The 19626-nt window shown below is 40.7% G+C and overlaps 2 long non-coding RNA genes across 2 annotated transcripts in view; both read right to left on the bottom strand.

The window, feature by feature from the left end:
* LOC121108630 overlaps positions 1-19626 on the bottom strand; it is an 89851-nt gene that overhangs the window by 51818 nt on the left and 18407 nt on the right. The gene's annotated exons all lie outside the window — the stretch shown is intronic.
* On the bottom strand, positions 4832-16893 carry LOC107052308. Its single transcript, XR_001464712.3, has 2 exons — positions 16827-16893; positions 4832-5215 (listed from the first exon to the last, which is right to left on the bottom strand). It is a non-coding gene; the product is annotated as an uncharacterized LOC107052308 (long non-coding RNA).

The raw sequence follows: 19626 nt of genomic DNA, 5'->3' as shown, positions 1-19626 counted from the left end.
CTAGGTGAAATTTTGGCATATCTTTCTTTTCTTTCACACACAAGGCAGCTGCGCACGAAGAGTGGTGATATGCACTCTACAATCTCTGACTATTGATGGAATAAATAACTATTTCCTAAGAAAGGGAGATTAAGAGGGAGGCTGAGATTCTGTCTGTCCACTGTTAATACTTTCTCATCAGTCCAAATGGGAGACGGGAGAAAGAGGCGGGAGACACAAGTCCTCCAGTTTGAGATGAGAGGAAATTGCAATCTTTGCCTTCTGTTTCACAGTATTCTAAATAACAGGATATTGTTTGAGGAGCACTGACCCTTGCATCTAAGTTTAGATAAGGTTTACAGCGGCGAATCTTGTCTGCAGGAGGTGCCTTCCTGCAACCGTGATAACTGTTAACATTTCAGGGAGGTTGACAGAAAAGACTTTGGATAAGTATCTTTCCTGCTATTAAGGGTGCCCTCTAACCCAGAAACAAGAGGAAAAGATCAAGTTATCTATTGAGATAGGAAATGAAACATATGCTTTCTGAAAAGGGCAGAAGGAATTAATAATAAAAATACAGCAAGGTCTTATTAATTACTTTCCAGTCTGTCCACTCTTAAAGGTCTGAGAAGGTGTCCTATTATTAAGCTACTTGTATTCATAGCTTAATGTGTCAGTCTTCTGGGCACTTGTGGCCTACTCCTACTTCAGTAAAAGCAAGTAACCAAAGTTACTGTTGGCAGGACCTAGATGAATTAGCGCCGGTAAGAGCTGAAGAAGTCTTGCAAAATGCTGTAATGCCTAGGTTCTTGCAGGAACTAAGGAAACACAACTTCAATTTTGCAACAATTGCATTGCCACCTGCATGTTTCTTGAAACCATAATCTTTAACTGCAGGTCTTGTGGGCCTGTTTTTTTGTTTTTTGGTTTTTTTGTTTGTTTTTTGTTTTTTGGTTTTTTGGTTTTTGATTTTTTTTTTTTGGTTGAACAACTGTGTAAACAAATGAGAGAACAATGTGGATCATGGAAGAAATTCCAGGAGACATAAGGCAGTATATAAAATAGAGTATCAGGATGGCTTTCTTAATTAATATTCACTCTTAAGAACTGTGATTTGGCTAACTTACAAAAGTGTTATGGAGGTGGAAGGAGAACCAAATCTTCTGTTTGCTGCAATGTCAGGCTTCTATAGAAAAAAATATATAATCAAAAATCTTTCCTTTTTCTTTTCTTGGCTGCTTTTCCTCAGAAATTTCAGTCTGTAATCCCCAACTCCCATCCTTGTGCTTGACACTGCACATATTTTGTAAAGCTGCAAGGCAGTCAACCTTGACACAAAGAGACCTCTGCAAAGAGGTATGGAAAATTCCTTTGTCTATTTTCCCAGTAGCCCTCAAATATCACACTTACATACTTCATTTCAAAACAGATCAGACCGTTCCTTCCCAAGGCCAGCTTATAAATGTAGTTTTCATTTTTATGCATGAAAGTTGACATATGCATGAAGACAGACAACACAAATTCTGTCGCGTAGACAAAGCCTATCTCTTAGTTATGGACATATAAGGAAATAGTATAAAGAGAAAGAGAAGAAGAAAGGGAAACAATTTTGGAAGACGCATATTTACTGATGTCCAGCAGGAGCTGGATCTCAAATTCCTCTCCCCTATAACAGTTTTGAAGGAACTGTTTTTCAAGCAGACCTGATTCTTGCCCATAAGTTCATAAGTTCTTCTGGAAACAGTCCTTTTTCTGCGTGATCAAGCCCTTAGTCTCTCTTTTCCAACACTAAAAGACATTTTCTCTTGAAAAATAGTTCCTGAGGACAATGATCAGGCAGTGCTTGAGAAACATTTGAACTAAACATTTTAAATATTAGTCTGGGCTCAACCCTTCAGAGGCCAGCTTGAGATACACCTCCCACTGATTTCCATGCGGGTTGATCATTTTATTTGTGTTGGTCTTGAGCACTTAGCAGCAATGGATACTTTTTTGGGGAAAAACAAACAAACAAACAAAACGTTAATGCTTTCTCCACAATTATTTTATATCATTTTATATAGCATAATACATTATATTATTTAATAAATTCATAGAATCATGGAGTCATAGGATGGCTTGGGTTGGAAGGAACCTTTAAGATCATCTAGTTTCAGCCCCTGCTATAGGCAGGGATACCTTCCTCTATGGGCAGGGATACCTCCCTCTAAATTCCTAGACACCATCAAAATTTCAATGGTATGAAAATGTGGGAAACTGAAGGCAAGTCTCTGAATGCATCCAGGCAGACCTGTTTCTGTCCTTTCTAGCTTTCTCTCCCTCTGCTCTTCTTATTTATGTTCCAATACCAACAAGAGTTTCTTCTGACAATTGTAATTAAAAACTTCAGTAACTTTTCTTAGTAGTGTTCTAATATAATTGAAATATTAAAAAAATTGTTACATTTGCTGTGCTGTGACAATTCAATTTCAGTTATAGCAGATTAATATGGCCAAAAAAATAGAAATAATCTATAGTAACATAGTTGCATGCAAGTGACACTGCTTACTATGGGTGAAGTTCTGAACGATGTTGAGATACAGGAGTTTATAGATTAATGGTTGCAGCTGATCCTCCAAACAACAAGCAAAATCACTGATTGAGTTTAGTTTCCAAATTTTGGTCTCTGATGTAATACTTTCCATACGTTGTGCTACTTATAACACTATAGATTTCCTTTCCTTTATTTTAAAATCAACAGTCTATCATCCTCTACCCTACATGACATTACTATTCTTAATTTCTTAACAGAAGCAAACATCCTTAGGTCTATTGTGTGAGCCTGTGTACCAACATGACACAGAATAACCCTGTTTAAGGTCACTTGTCATCTCCTATGTATATAATCTGAGCAAAATATACACTTAGGAAGAAGGGCAATGTCTGTTGAGATGAGGTAGGGGATATAGTTTGAACAAATCTTAGATTAATTTATAACAGAACAATGCAGTTGAATAAATACCAAGTAGAGGAATGCTCAGACTCACATGTCACAAATATCAGAACAGTAAATTTGTCTATGCCAGTCATCCCAGATGATCAGTGCTTGGTTTATCTGCCTAGGAGTACTGTGCAAAAATGCAAGAACAGTAGTTAGATTTAATTCAAATTCAAGCATTAGTTACAACAAATCCTTGTGTAAGTCCTTCTAGAATATGTACAGGGCATGTGTCAGAACGAACATCTTTACTGTCAGACATTTTAAGTGAGTTGTATTTTATGTTCTCAGCTTGACCAGCTCAGTGACTTTGTTGCCATAAATCAGTGTACATACTTTGAGAGAAAGAAATATTAAAACAGATTTACAAAAATATTCTTGAGGAATGACTTAAAAGAACTTTGAATGCAAAAAATACTACTCAATTAAATTCTGATATGTTTTAGTCTTGAGAAAATACATTATTGTAATTTTACCAAAGACTAGGATTTTTATTTTGCCAGAGTTTCCATAGTGACCTGAAATGCTGTCAGAGATCAGATTTTAAAGACCTGTTAATTCTACATACAGGAAAAACTGCTGGTCACTCTTGCTAAACATTGCCGATTGAGCCTGTGGCCTGAGCAGATTACCTTTCAGGGCAATTTGTGGCCACCTTGCATTAGTAGCTCTTAGAAGCCAATGGTGGGTTACAGTGGTGCAGTATGCTTACTGCCTGATGGCAGAGCCAGGCCCCAGACTGCAGCACTGCCTTTCATAGTATCACAGAATCACCAAGGCTGGAAAAGACCTCCAAGGTCATCCAGTCCAACCATCCAACTATCACCAATGTTTCCCACTAAGCCACGTCTCTAAGTACAGCATCTAAACATTTCCTGAACACCTCCAGGGACAGTGACTCCACCACCTCCCTGTGTCCCTATGGGAGAGGGGCAGAACCTGCACTCTGGCTCTCATGCCACGTGGCTGCTCAGGGATCCAGCATAGACTCAGCACTACATTAAGGGATTGTCCTGGGGAGCCAAAAACCTCTTCATCGCACTCTGTGCAAAGTGAAAATCAGTCCACGGACACCTGCTGCTTTCCCTTTTCCCGCAGGCTGAGTTCATTCACCAATATAGGTAAGGAGGTCTCAGCCCAGCAATTTCAAACTCTCAGACCCACCAAGAACAGCAAATGAATCATGCTGCAAACAGCAGAATCCGACAAACTGAAACCTTGTGCCAGGATGCTAAAGTTTTTTGTCTGTTTTCTAAGAATATATTCCATGCATATAGTATTTTATAGTAGCCCCATCTCCTTTTCTTTACAAGAAACAGCATTTTACTCCCAGCAATTTGTTGTACAAACAGGAGGGAGAACTGGACAGTTAAAATTACCATAACACCAGCTGTGAGGATGGATTTGATGTGTAGGCCTGGGGCAGCATCTTGCCTAGCTTTTTCCAAGTCCTTGGGTTCACTCAGATAAAAGCATCTTAGTTTAGACAATGCAATGGGCATGAGTATAGATAGAGAGGCTGCTCGAAAGGCCGCACCATTCCAGTATGGGTAGCTGGAAAGGTGCAGCACCAAATTGGGATGCAGCCAGGATCTTTCATTTCACAGCAACTGACCTGTGGTGCTTCTACGTGCCTCAGTTCCCCACCTGTCAAATAGGATGACACCTATCGGGTATGTTAGTGCTGTTAGGAGGAAGTGCATTTCTCCTGAAGTTCATGGAATGCCCAGAGCCTGTGAAGAACGCTGGCAAGAAATAGATGCTAAATTTGCAAAAATTTTCAGCTTCCTTGATTAATCACACCATGCATATTCCCAGTGCATGTACCACACACACAAAAAAAAGAAGAAAAAGGAAAAAAAAAAAGCAGCACTGTTCTGCACTCAGCTTTTTACTGGCAAAGGAAGAAACTGCACCCACTCTGCCTCCTTGGCTGTTCAGGGCATTTAGATAACCAGAACTCAGAGAATGAGAGTGCTCACAAATGTCTGGCAGAATTTATCAGTAAAAAGAATTGTTTTTATGAGATATATGTAACATTTCATACATAATTGGGCAAAGAAGAAAATACTTGGCAGGGATTTGCCTTGCATGCTGTAGCCACTTCAGGAGGAAGAAAAATATGACTCCATGGAGGAATCTTCAAAATTATGAGCAGTTCAGTGAGCATCCTGGGGACAGCATATTCAGTACATTGTACATAGATCAGCACACAACTCCAACACCTCATAAAGTCTTCAGTTAGAAGCTTCACACAGTCTAAAAAAAAAAAAAAAAATAAAACCATAATAGTACTAGCAAGTTAATGACGCTTTAGTATTCTACATTACCACTGGTTTTGAACCCCCAGAGTGAGAAAAAACAACATAAACTTGTCACAATCAACTGACAAACTAAGGGGAAACAGTGAGCTGTTTCAAATTTGTAGGGAGTGTTTTGATCTGGATTTGCAATTAGATGAGACCCACTGCAGGTGGGACAGTTTACCTAAGTAGGAGGCAGGCTCTCACACTCTTAGTAGGTTGGGGACAAATAGCAAAAAGCTGAATTAAGACTGCATACAAAGGAGTTTCCAGTGAACAAAACATTACTTTGGTTATGACTAATGCTGTACAGAAAGTGTATGCAGAACAATCTTTAGGTTGGTACACTTTCTTGTGTATTTCTGAAGGCAGTATCATTGCATGATGAGTGTTCTCTTATGCAGAACATTAAATTTCTGTCTTTGCTTTGTTGATATCTTACCCATGGGATGTTCAAGAGACAGCAGTGTATTTACAGATTATCTGGTATAACTTTCTCACTATTTCTTGGTAGTGTGTTTGCACAGTAAGTTGAAATTTTCAGTTATCATCTCAGAAATAATTTATGTGCATAAAGTATGAGGAAGCTCTTGTAGTCATAAGTTTTCACATGACAAAAACATCAGGACAATATTTTAATTTTCTAAATGAAGCTGTTCTGATAGAAGTCTCTAGCACTACGGTTCGTGTTCTGATTTTCAAATCGCAGACTACTTCAATTAAGAAAAAATGATATATTAAATATTTTTGTGGGTTTTGAGATATTTAAATGGTATCAAAGAGCAGTTATGAAGACAATGAACCTACTAAATATTTTAATAACTGTTTAGAAAAAAATACATAGTGAAAAATAAGTTCAGTAGTTCTGAACATGTGAAATTTGAGGGCATCTTTTTGAAAGGATTTGCTGCATACAGTCGATATTCCTTCCGTGTAACCAGCTGGCAGCCTGCATATGCAGTGGGAGGGCACAGACAGAGCTGGAAATGGGCTAATGTGTCACTAGCTGTTAGTAAACAAGCAGTTAGAAGCAGCTGGTAAAACAAGTTTTGAAGAAGGCCAGTTTTGAGATTAATGTGGTTCTTGTGATACGATGTGATAAGCAGGGAAGACTGAAGGAGCATGAGGAAGAACCTTCTCCTATCTCAAACATGGACTCTATGGGGTGACAGCTAAAGACAGAGATGAACTTAGATAATTTTTTGTTATCTCTAAGGTTGATAAAGTCCTGCAATGCCAAGGAAAACTGAAGAAGCTGCCCAAGTTGCCTAACACTTCTGTGAGAAAAATCAGTGGTTACACCTTGAGGTTTTTGCCCAAGTGTTGAAGCACTTTACATGTATAAGACGGATGCAAAAAAGTTCTCAGTACAGTTATGAACTGAATAAATAGCATAACTTGGCTATGAGGAGTTGCTTCTGCCTATTATGGCCCAAAATTGGGTATTAATTTTTTTCCTTTCTCTGACTTGAAAGTCATGTGTCCAGCCTATCAGCCTCAAACAACACAGCCCAAACAGATCTTCCTTTTAGGTATAATGACATCTTTGGAATACCATGATTTGCTGTGATATATTCCTCTAGTGACACTTGAGTTCAGCACAAACAGATTTCTTGAATCTTTTATTCATGCTTCTGTTTTCTTCCAAACAAAGCATAAAAAGTGCATTGCAGTTCAGCAAAAATCTGTTCGTATTAATTCTATGCTTCTTATTAAAAAATGTATAATACATTGAACCACTGTTACTGCTACCTTCATTTATATTACACTGCCAACTATTACTGCCTGCTATTACTACTAAAAATTATGGCTGGCTGCAATCTGATGTTCCTTCTGATCACACTGGATTATTTGATCATGGCTAGAAGTTAACTGGCGGACAGGGCTGTGGTGTACATAGAGTTAACACAGGAGATGCAGAATGGATGAAAAGGAAGTCATAAATCCTCACTGCAGATTGCTTTATGCTTAGGCACTGAGCCAGGGAGGAGAATTATCTCAGAATGCTAATATGTTCCAGGTCATTTAAGGATGCCGTCAATGACAGTGATGTGTTGGCCAAGACATGGATTAAATGTCCTACTAAGACTCTTTGATGTCTGGATTCTCTAAATCAACAAAAGCTCTAATAATGTACTAACATGGTTTAAAAATACCCTCTGATAATGGAATTTATTAGAAACCTTAGCAGGTCTTGGGACAAGTACTGGCCTGGCCTGGGCCAGGACAACAGTGGTCCTGAGAACAAGGCAGATGTAGGCACTGAAGATGTGTGCATGGTTGCTTCCAGCTGACAAAAGAGGCTCTCTGTTCTTCATACTTAGTACGAGAGGTGAAGGAGTACAATAATATGTTGGGTGACATGCTGTGAACATGTTGCAAGGCTAAACACTGCTTCTGTGTGTTTGAACATAGTGACCTCTGGGAGACATAGAAAAAGCAGAGAACTAATCTAGCACATGCAACCAGGCCTTCTTATGGCCTTGAACAATATTCAGTGTGTTCAGTATTCACACCCAAATTTTCGTATAACCTTAAACTCAACCCTGAGGCAGAAAATGGGAGATTGAATATTGACATCATCATTTATTTTTCTCCATAGTTATAATATTAAAATCAATACCAAAGACTTTCTGGCAAGGAGCAGCATGTTTTCCAGGAGGTATTTTTCACCTACAACAACTTGAAGCAATACAGCTGGAGTACTGCTGCTTGTACCAGTGGAATTGTTCCACCTGTACCGATAGAATTGTACCACCAACAATTTTTGTCCTTTGCAGATAATAACTCACTTTATTTCTGATATAGTGTACGTTATCTATATTTAAAGTCTTTCTGCCTCTGTGGATTAAACAAGATAAAAATTTATCCACAACATTAGATTTTATAGTGGAAGATTCAGGTGTAAATCCTACTGAGTAACAGTTCCTTCATGTGTTGGGGGCATATATGAGCCACTCTCCTGGCCAACCTTAAAAATGAAGGAACTGAAATGTAAAAAGATTATATTTCCTTCTCAGCCAAGTATAAACCATGAAATTAAGAAACAACGTAAAAAGTTTATTGCTAGATTAATAACTATCTTAAAACACTGAGAACATATCTGCTTCTTTTGTAATAGAGATTTTTCTCAATGCAGCCAAAAAGAAGCTCACATCTGCAAGGGTTGAGGTCAGGGGATTTCTTTGCAGGGTGCTGCTCCCTAGTGAGTAATTAAAACTCTCAAAGAAATCTACCTAAACAAACAATAGTTCTGTTATGACAAGAGTTGCCAGATGGTGCTTGGTCATGCAGGTTTACAAGTTGTTTTTGTTTTTTAACATATAAGTGAACTTCCTTTGAAGTAAATTTCTGTTGCTGTAAGTGGATTTATGCAGATTAAAAAAAAAAAAAAAAGATAGCAGGAGACTTTGATTTTTCTGTTATTTTCTCTGTACTTATTTAGCAAGGAGGATAAGAAAGCTGCCCTTACTCCAGCTGAGAGTTCCTGGGAGCAAGCTGGGGTCAGGATCACTCCTACAGCGCTCACTGCCCCTCACGCAGTCACACAGCTGCCAACAGACCAGTGCTGTTGCAGAACCATCTGGTGAGACACCCACGTCATTTGGGGCTCTTTTGTTCTGGATAAGCATTGCAGGTCCTTGGTATCTGGCTGTGCTCAAAAAAGACATGCCAAGCGCATCTCATAAGATGCTTTGAGTTCAAAACAGGCCTTTCTTTCAAAAAGAAAACGTGCTCTTAAAAACTTGGGAAGGTCTTGAAGTCCCAGCCAAAACCTAGCCACTTTCTCCTTGAAATGCCTATTGGGGACTGCGAAGCAAGTCACTTTGGGGGACACCTGCCGGTGCACACAGCTCAGCACGGGACTCACGTACCTCCCCATCCCTTTTCCATGGGGTTTTTCCCTCTTAACATTTGCACTTTTTATTCCTCATCTTTTGAAAAATGCCAGACTTAATCAGAATAAAAATGTTTCACTTTCATTATCTCTCCTCAAAAAAGGTGATGTGCTTAATATTTTCAATAAACAGATCAGTATGTCTCTGCCCTGCAGGTGGGAAAGTAAACCACAGGTAAAAAGGCTTCTCTGAGTTTGTACAGAATATAATTGCTACATTGAGAATAGTGGCTTAGTCCCTCAACTTTCTCTCTGCAGCTGCTGCGCAAGGAAATATATCCTGGTTTTATTGCAGAGATTGCAAAATCAGAAACTGTGTCAAAGTGTTTCCCAATCTGGGAAGATTAATTTAGTTCTATGGTGCTAAATCATTCATCTCAAAACTTCTGCTTACAGAAAAAGTCAACAGTGCATGCTACACATTCGGGTTGTTTTAAAGAGTGTGAGATATCCAGATGTGCAGGGAAACATGGGCTGGAGATATAGCTGGGCTGCACTGTGTTCGTTGCTAACCCATTGATAAGTAACATCTTTGAAGGTCATCATTTATACTGGACCTGGATTTGTCACTGACTGTAGCCAAACTATTCTATAAACACAGCCGTGGCAAAATATTTGGGTCAAATGTTTGACATGATGGTGAGTTACATGGTGATCATGTGGTATCACCTCATTAAACTACTGTTCTGTGATCAGCTCCATCTGCCTGTCACAATGGTGTTTCCTATCACAAGCACTTCATTTGTAAGCTGTATTTTTCTGATGTGGCCATTCAAATTCAGCCCAGAGTGTATTTAAAGATTAACCCAATTAGGGTCATTGTGCAAATCTCCACTGACTTGTCATTTGCTATATATACCAAGATGACTGTTAATTTTACTAAACACTAAAAAGACATTTGTTCACTTCAGGGGCTTATGGTTTGTTCTTATCTTGTCAGGGTTGTAGAGGAATGAGGGTGCCTGGGGACCTCAAGAGTGCCATTAGGTCTGGAGAATGATATTTGTTTCCCATTGCTTTTTGTGTGCCCTAGGTCACCAGATGCTGCTACACCTGGAGGACAAACCCACATATATCCATTTCTCAACTGTCATTCCAAATGTAAAACATTTATTAATGTGGCTGTATGATTGAGAATTATAGAAACAAAATTGATGTATTTCCCTTGCAACAATCAGTAAAATCATAGAATCATAGAATGGCCTGGGTTGAAAAGGAAAAAAGACACATGAGGAAATAGAAAAAATGGGATAAAAATGTGAAAATAACACATAATGCAAAACTATTAGGTGCAATAAATGGTACATAGCAGAGGTAATTAGAAACAGGTTGACATGGCTCTGTTACCTTAGTAGGGAAGCATCCCATAGTGTCTCCCACACAAATTGTTACTAAATAGTCTTTGTGGTTTTGCATTCTTGCACAGCATCACAGAATCACAGGTGTTATTAGGGACCTCTGGATGTCATCAAGTCCAACACCCTGCTAAGCATCCTGGCAAGTTTTGAGTATCTCCAGAGGTGACTCCACATCATCTCTGGGCAGTGTGTTCCAGTGCTCTGTCACTCTGACACTGAAGAAGTTCATCATTGCATTAATATGAAACTTCCCGTGTTCCCATTTCTGCCCATTGCTCTCTATCCTGTCACTGAACACCAATGAAAAGAACCAGACTCCATCCACTTGACACTTCCCTTTAGATTTTTTAAGCATTGATAAGATCTCCTCTCAGACTTTTCCAGGCTAAACAGTCCCAGGTCTCCCAGCCTTTCCCTGTATTGGAGACGCTCCAGGACCTTAAACATCTTTATCACCTTCCGCTGGAGTCTCTCTGGGAGATCTCTGTCTTTTTTGAACTGAGGAGGCCAGAGCTGGACATAGTATCCCAGATGTGGCCTCACCAGGGCAGGCTCAAGGCCAGCCTCTACCTGCTGGCCATACTCTCTTTAATGCACCCCAGGACAGCACTGGCATTCTTGGTCACAAAGGCACGCTGCTGGCTCACAGACAAGCTGTTGTTCACCAGGACACACAGGTCCTTTTTTGCAGAACTACTCTCAAGCAGGTCAGCCCCTAACCTGTACTGAAGCATGCAGTTATTCCTCCCCGGGTGTGGGACTCTACAGTTACCCTTGTTGAATCTCATCATGTTCTTGTCTGCCCAGCCTCTGTCTTGGCCCAGCTTTCTGGTGTGGCAGCCACTCCTCTCAGCCTTGTATCAACAACAAACTTACTGAGGGTGTTCTCTATCCCTTCACTGAATTAACTGATGAATATGTTAAACAAGATCAGACCCACTTCTGATCCCTGGGGAAAACTGGTAGCAGCAGGTCCCCAGCTAGGCTCTGCCCTGCTGATCACAACAGTCTGAGCTCTTCTGGTCAGACAGTTCTCAATACACCTCACTGTTCACGCATCCAGCTCACACCTCCCAAGCTTACCTACAAGGATGTTGAGGGAGACAGTGTCAAAAGTCTTGCTAAAGTCAAGGTACACAACATCCTCTGTTCTCCCCACATCCACTAAATTAATAATGACATCCTAAAAGGCTACCTGATTGGTCAAACGTGATTTCACCTTAGTGAATCCATATTAACTACTCTTGATATCCTTATTCCACTTGCTTGGAGATGACATTTAGAACAAGCTGTTCTATTGCCTTCCCATGGACAGAGGTGAAGCTGACTTGGCCTGTAATTTCCTAGATTCTCCTTCATGCTGTTTGAAGACTGGAATGACATTTGCTTTCCTTCAGTCTTCAGGCACCTCTCCTGTTTTCCATGACCTTTCAGAAATGATATATTGGTTCAGCAACCATTTCTGCCAGCTCCCATGGTACTCTTGGTGCATTCTGTCAGGGACCATGGATTTGTGTGCATGTAGTTTGCTTAGACAGTCTCTGAACAGATTCTCCTTCAGCAAGGTGAAGCCTCCTTTCTCCAGACTTTCTCTTACCTCCAGGGTTTGGGATTCCTTAGGGCCAGTCTTAGCAGTAAAGACTGAAGTATAGAAGGTATTCACTAATTCTGTCTTCTCAGTCTCTTCCATTACCAGGGTATCCACCTCATTCATTTCCTACATTTCCTACATTTCCCTAGTCGTGGGCCTACATTTCCCCTAGTCATCCTATTGCTATTGACATACTTAAAGAAGCCTTTCCTGTTGTCCTTGACCTCTCTCTGCTGGATTTAATTCACATGGGCCTTAGCCTTCCTTGTTGCATCCCTGCATGCCCTGACGTTCCTATTTTCTTTCCAAGTATCCAAATTCTTTTTACCACATTCTGTAATCTTCTGTTTGAGTTTTTCCATGAGCTCCTTGCTCATCTATACAGGTTTCCTGCCATCTTCACCTGATTTTTTACTCCTAGAGATGCATCATTCTATAGATTGAAGGAAGTGGTGCTTAAATGTCAACCAACTCTCTTGGACCCCCTCAAATTACAGTGCTCTAACTCACTGGACACCTCCAAGCAGGTCCTTGAAAAGGTAAGAATTTTCTCTACTGAAGTCCAGGGTGGCAATTCTACTTGTTGCCCTGTTTCTCCCAGGAACAAGGAAGATCCTTAACTCCACTATCTCATGGTTCCTACATACAAGGTTGTTCTCAACCTTCACATCCCCAGCCAGCCCTTCCTTGTCAGTAAGAACAAGGTCCAGCAGAACACCACTCCTCATTTTTTCCTCCACTACCTGCATAAGAAAATTATGTTCAGTGCAATGCAGATGCACTGAAATCTCATGGACTGTGTGTGCCTGGTGTTGCTGCTTTTGCAGCAAGTATCAGGATGACTGAAGTCCCTCATGAGAACCAGTGCCTGTGATTACAAGGCTGTTTCCAACTGTCTGTAGAAGGCCTTATCAACTTTTTCCTCCAGATAAGGTGGTCTGTTGTAAACACCCACAGTTATATCACCCATTAGGCTGCCCATTTATTCTCTCCCAAAAGCTCTCTATTCATTCATCATTCACCCCTAGGCAGAGCTTGTTATGTTCTAGTTGTTCTCTCACATGAATAACTCCACTGCCTCATCTTGCAGGTCTGTCTTTCCTAAAAATACATAGCTTTCCATGTACTAGACAGTACATGGAGCTGTCCCATCATGTCTCTGTGACTGCACTGAAATCATGGACTTGTGACTGCACATAGATCTCTAATTCCTCCTGCTTATTCCCCATGCTGTATGCATTATCATACAGGGAAGTAAAGAAAGAAGGGGATGGAGGTTTCCCTAGAGGGATGCAAGAGAATCCCCCACATCTATACACATATTTGAAGAGCCTGGCCTTCTGGCTTATGTTATGAGAGGCATCTAAGGAACATTAATTGCTACTCCAGTTGTCCTGGTTCATTCCCCAGTCAGTTCCCATGTTCGACCTTGTACCCCAAGTCCTTCAGTTTAAAGCCCACCTCACTAGGTTGGTTAGTCTGCTGCCAAAGATTGGCCTTCCTCTTCTAGATAAGTGGATCCCATTCCTCCTTAGCAGGTTATAATCTTCATAGTAAGATCCATTGCCATAAAAACCAAAACCCTCATGCCCAGAGTTCGGCTGCCCTCTCAGCCTATAACCAGAAGTTGGTTTGTATTATACATCTATTTCTTGCTGATCTCCTTCCTCCAACTGGCAACTCTGAGGAAAAGATAATTTGGGCAGTGTTTTTCACTTGTGCACCCAGGGCTTTATAGTTTTCTTTAATTCTGCCCATGTTCCAGCTTCCAGTATCATGCTCACATGAAAGAGCAACAACTCTCTGCAGCATAGCTGATATGTAACTAATTAATGAATGGAGGCATAAAGGCATAATGCAAGATTTAGAATTTGCAGGTGGACATTCCATGGGATTCAGTACCAGTGAGACAGAGAGATTATCCTTTGGACCAGATGATGTGGAGCAGAGGCTGTCCAGCAATCCTGCAGTGTTCCACATCTCTGTCTGCTTCTGTAAGGAGTCTAGTAATGTGCAGCAGAGCTTTCCAGAGGTAGGCTTAAATATGCTTGCAGCAACACAGAGCTACATTAGCAGTGACATATACTAGAGTAGTAGGAGCTTCTACTCCTAGGAAGAAAACTAACAAAGGGATGGTTTTGCAGAGTGAACATAACAGAGATGGAGAAAATGCTGGTGTCCCCCACTAACTGGGCAAATGTGGAGAAGAAGGGGACTGGTGAAGGACAGTCACTCCCACGACCACTGCTATGACTGTGGGTAGGATTATGGGGCAAGGAGAGTTGCTGCACCTCTAAACACTGTCTCAACTGATCTGCTGTTACTAGTTTTCAGCAACAAATCTCAAGAGGAAAAAACGAGCAAAAATGCAATCACAGCATACTAGCAGCCGTGGCTGTAGTGGTTTACCTGGAAGGAGATGAAGGGTTTTTGAGTGAAGGCATGAGTGTTTCAGTCTTCTGAAGGATCCTGACTCTCCTCTGAACAGAGAGAGTCAGTCAGCAGAAAGTGATGAGAGTTCAGTTGCACAGAGATAGGAAGAGGAATCAGATCTGAGTCAGGCCTTGAGACAAAATTTCATTTCTCTTCATTTCTTTGATCCCTTAGCAAATCTTGTCCAGCCCACATTATGGTGATTGGCAGCACACAGAGAGACACACAGAGCTATGTCAACATAAAGGAAGTGTAACTTGACTTCTTCCATGTATTAAGACTTCTTAATTTTCACTTACGGTCTAAGAGTCAGCTCAAGATAGTTATGTGTGTATTTTCTGAACATGGTACTTCTAATGCTGAAAAATAAGCTATGATGCTCATGAAACGAGGACAGAATAAGTCATGCTTTGTCTGAGTTGGACGTGTTACTTCACCAGTTGTTGGTTTTGTTTATTGGTTTGGCAATATCACACAGTGTTGTTTCCCACAGTCCCTAAGGGAACTCCACGGATAATGTGAACTGTCTCCATGTTACTACTTTGAAGCTAACCTGCAAGACTTTCGTCCTTTGAATCAGCTCTGTGTCTTTGTCATGATATTTCTTGACATTTAGACAATAAATGCCAGGTTCCAGGAGAAGTCCCTAGGAGTTCATGTTCTTTTCAAACTAACCTGTATGTTCGCAACCACATTAAAAAAAAAAACAACAAACCACTTCTATATATCCTCCTTTAGAGGTAAATTGCTGTTATTTCTTTTCACTCCTCGTCTGCATGTCTGAGACCTGAAGCTCTTCAGACCAAAAAGCATGTCCGGGATTACAAATGGTTGTATGAACTCTATCATCCTGATTCCAGTCTATGGCACTTGCACACCATAAAGAAATACAAATTCCAGTTATAGCTGACGTATATTGAGTAAATAGCCTTCAGCATTGTTGGGGAAACAAAGGGGTTTGAAGTGAGCCTCTCTTTGCTCTGAAGGGGATGAAGCATTTTTTCAGCGCCAGCAACATGGTGCCTTTCCACAGCTGCTTCTGAGTGCTGCAGAAAGAGGATCCACAGACTGGGGCTAGCTGGCTGAAAAACTGTTTCTGCCTTTCCTGCAGAGACAGGCTGAAGGAGATAATGCAGTGGCACAGAACAGACTGTCTATCAAGCAAAAGTTTTGTTTTCATAGGCTCCTAATTTTTGTTCTTACAAAAGAACTGCAGAATGAGACCACACTGTTCAAGCACAGAAATAACTAAATTTAACACACTGTAGGAGCCACTGGAGTGCTAGATGGATGATACATACTTTTGCATGCGGCCTTAGCTAACCTGCTTGCCAGCAGTGAACAGGAGGGAGGCATTTTTCTCTTTTCTAATGGTTTGAGTGGGGAACTTTTTCATATTTTATGTGGCACTGAGCTAAATGCAACCCTTTACCTCTCTTCCCCAGGCTGATAGCCTCAGCTGTAACTCACTTTTGTCTCAAATTTCGCTTAAACTCAGTGCTTAATAGGATGTCTTTTCTACTATTATTGTTAATATTACTGTTCTTTAAGCTCAAGGCTGTACTGCAATGGGAATCCATTTCCCTTGGCACAAAATATTTGAATGTCAGTGCATTAAGTCTTATTCCAGTGCAATAATAAGATGTATAATTAAGAAATTATGGCATTGCTTAAGCGTCCCAAGTTCTTTGATCAAAAAGTCTAATTTAATCTGAAAACATGTGGCTGTGCTAATGTCTGGGCCAGTCAGTCTAGACTTGAGCAATGTGTGTGGGCCAGATGCAGAGCTTGGCTGCTCTCTTTGCTGAAGTCACAAACCTCCTTTTAAAATTCTTGAAGTGCTGGAAGTGCATGTGTGGGAGGTGTTTTGGTTTCATTTATTTGTATTAAACTGAAGACAGCAGCCAGCTTACCTCTGCTTGTGGGACTCAGTCAGCTTTTGCCTACTTCATCTGCTAGTACGAGACAAGCTTTGAGAAACAGACTCTTCTCCCCAAAAGCAATGAAGCTTCAGAAATGAAATGTGAGGAATTAAATTTAACCCGGAAGCTGAGACCTTGTATGCTCGCCCCTCTCATGAGAGCACTTGGCACTGCAGAGGTGCTGTGCAGCCTGGTGTGCCCTGAAATGTGCTGGGAGCATGGGATGTGGGCTCCGGGAAGCCCTTGTGCATGCTAGCGGCTGCCCTTCCCTGCCATGAGGCTGGTCCCACTACCTCACACATGCCGTGCCAAACCACAGGGCAAGAATAGGAGCAGTGAAGCTGTCTCATGTTCTTTTCACTTACCTGTCTGCTTAGTGTGGGTCCCAGCCTCCAGGAGTTAAACCTGGTGCCCTGCCCAGGTGATAGCGGTGTACTAGCAGGTGGCACTAGGCCTTCTGAAGACTGTGACCTCATAGAACACATTCATCACAATGATTTCTGTTAGAGAAATGAAGCACCCCTCTCTGAGCCACTTTGAGGAAGGCACAGGAAGACTATATTCACATTCCAATAAATGAATGACACCTATATATGTACCAAGAAACGGGCTGTACCCCAACTCTGTTACGTGCTCTGGCCCATCCTGCTCATGTATCTTCCTTTTCACTTCAGCTTTCTTTCTCCTCCGGGTAAGGAGAAGAAGGTGTTTAAAAGAAACTCACATGGAGGAGAAAATGCAGAGTGTTTGTTTTCAGCTTATTTTTAATAATAGTAAAATTGAGTGGTGGCTGTGTCGATATGAAATATCGAAATAGCAGCTTGGAATCTGCTTTATTAAATAGCCTGTGTGTGGGCAGAGTATGTGTGATTTTTAGTGTTGTTTTATAATTCACTTTTTATTAAATTTTTCAAGTACAACAAACTATGTTATGATGCTATCATTTTCAGATAACATCATTTTCAGATAACAACTGCCTGTTTGCATTGGGAATTAGTGGTTTACAGAGCCAAGGGATAACACTTGTTACATTTTCATAATTGTGGGCCTTAACCCATATTCTTTGACATTCCCATCTTGTTATCTTTAGTGGGACTTCTAGACATACAGGCAATCTGCAGTGTAGCCCTTAAAAGAAAAAAAAAAAAAAAAAGGAAGAAGAAGAAAAAATAAAAGAGCTAACTCTTCTCATATCTACACTTGTCTGCAGCTGCATTCACTAGTGAAACCAAGTCTCCAAGATGCACTTAATATCTGATTGTATGTTTAGTGAGTATAGGAAAAGACTGTTTGCTTAAGTTAAAGATAGACCAGTAAACAAACAAGAAGAATACAAATACTTCATGAGTAGTTGAAACAACTTGCAGTATATTGCTGTAATAAATACCTCTCAGCTTAACTGTGGCTGTACCAATCCCTCTTAGAGCCCATTGCATCGATCTGTGACAGAGATTTTTACTTTTTGAACCCAAGCTTTCCATCATCAACTCCTGAAATTGTACCTAGGAGCACCTTCTGCATATAATGTCTCATGTCCTTTGATTCAGAAGTGGGTTTAAATCTCAGCACTTTTATTCAAAACCACAGTGTTATTGAGGGGAAACTATATCTGTTCTGATCTTAAGCCACACTGGCAAGATTGTATGTACGCTGTGACTGTACATAGGAGGACACATCAGCCAAACCTGTAGAGAGCAACACCATGAAATCCATCCTCACATAGTAACTGCCAGGGATAGAGCAAATCAGCCAGTAAAGACTTAACTGAAATCTCTCAAGACATTTCTGGTTCTAGAAGATCACGACATGCAAACACTGGCTGATTTCTCATTCTTCTCATGACAATACTTTGGCTTATTCCTCTTCATAGAAATTGCACAGAGAAACAAGGCTGAAGAAATTGAAATAATTTCAACTGTTCTCTCATGTTTTCCAGAAGATGGTAGTATGATGGTTTTATTCATCCTAATGTATCTTTTATACAGTTATGAGTGTTGTAGGCTGGAGAACTACTATTCCTTGTATTGGGTTTAGCTAACTCTGTTAGACTTATTGAATGTCTTCTTGTCCCTTTCACAGACAGGTGTTTGAACTGCTTGAAAAGGTGATTGGTATGACAACACACTGCTTGAAAAGATTCAAATACATAAAACTGTTGCAGCTCTCGGCATTCATTCTACAGTTGCAGATCTTGTGATTTTGAGCAATTTTGCATTCAGTAAAGTCAACAAGAAGATTTTCCTTATGAACAATGCATGTTCAGCAATATAACACAGTTAGGTGAAAATACTTCTTGAGGTAGTGAGATGGAAAATGAAATCTAAAACCAGTACAGTGTCTTTAAACAGGACTAGAAGGAAGATTTCCTTTCTGCAGCATGGAGGGGAGCCACAGCTCCTGACCACTTTTCTGATGGGAACCACTGTTCGCACTATGCTTACAAGTGAAGCTTCTCAGATGGTGCCTGGGGTTTTCTGAATAGTGGTAGTGATGAAAAATATCCAACAGTTGTCAACCTCTGAACTGACAAGCTTATTTAGAGTGCAATGGATGCTGATTTTAAACTTTTGTCCAAACTGGTAACATGCTTCATCCAAAAAAAAACTAGTAAAACCAGTAAAACCTATATTGGCTCACATGACAGTAAGCCATGTGAAGGAAACACTTTCAAGTCATCTTCCTAACAGAACCAACTGTGCTGCCTGGGCTGGACAGAGATGGTGTTTCTCAGGAAACAAGATTCAAAGGCCAAGGAACCCTGCCTTTACAGCAGTACTTCTGTGCCCATTATGTTATTGATAATAGCCCTTTTCCCTGTAGACCCAGCACCTCATATCTCTTCTAGACACAACTATAGTTTCTTCACTAAAGCACCCTGAGCAGCTGAGGAGGTAAGAAGGAGAACAAAGACACCACTGGGAGGAAAGGAAAAATTGCCCGATACAGAGAGAAGAGAGGCAACATGGTGGGCCCCAGTGCTGGGTGTGATTCCTGTAGCTCTACATACAACCAACTTACATGTCTGTGCATGAAAGAATCAGAGTTATCATAGATGACTGAGACATCTTGGTGGTTAAGGCATTCACTTCAGAGTTAGGAAGTGGCCAAGAGTGAGTGCCAAGCCAGTGGGAAACTTGCCATGACTGTGTTGAAAACTTGAGCTTT

This window comes from Gallus gallus, chromosome Z, assembly GCF_016699485.2.
Source record: "Gallus gallus isolate bGalGal1 chromosome Z, bGalGal1.mat.broiler.GRCg7b, whole genome shotgun sequence".
NCBI lineage: Eukaryota > Metazoa > Chordata > Aves > Galliformes > Phasianidae > Gallus > Gallus gallus.
Note: the sequence above shows the minus strand (reverse complement) of the source record. Positions and strands in the feature narration are given on the sequence as shown.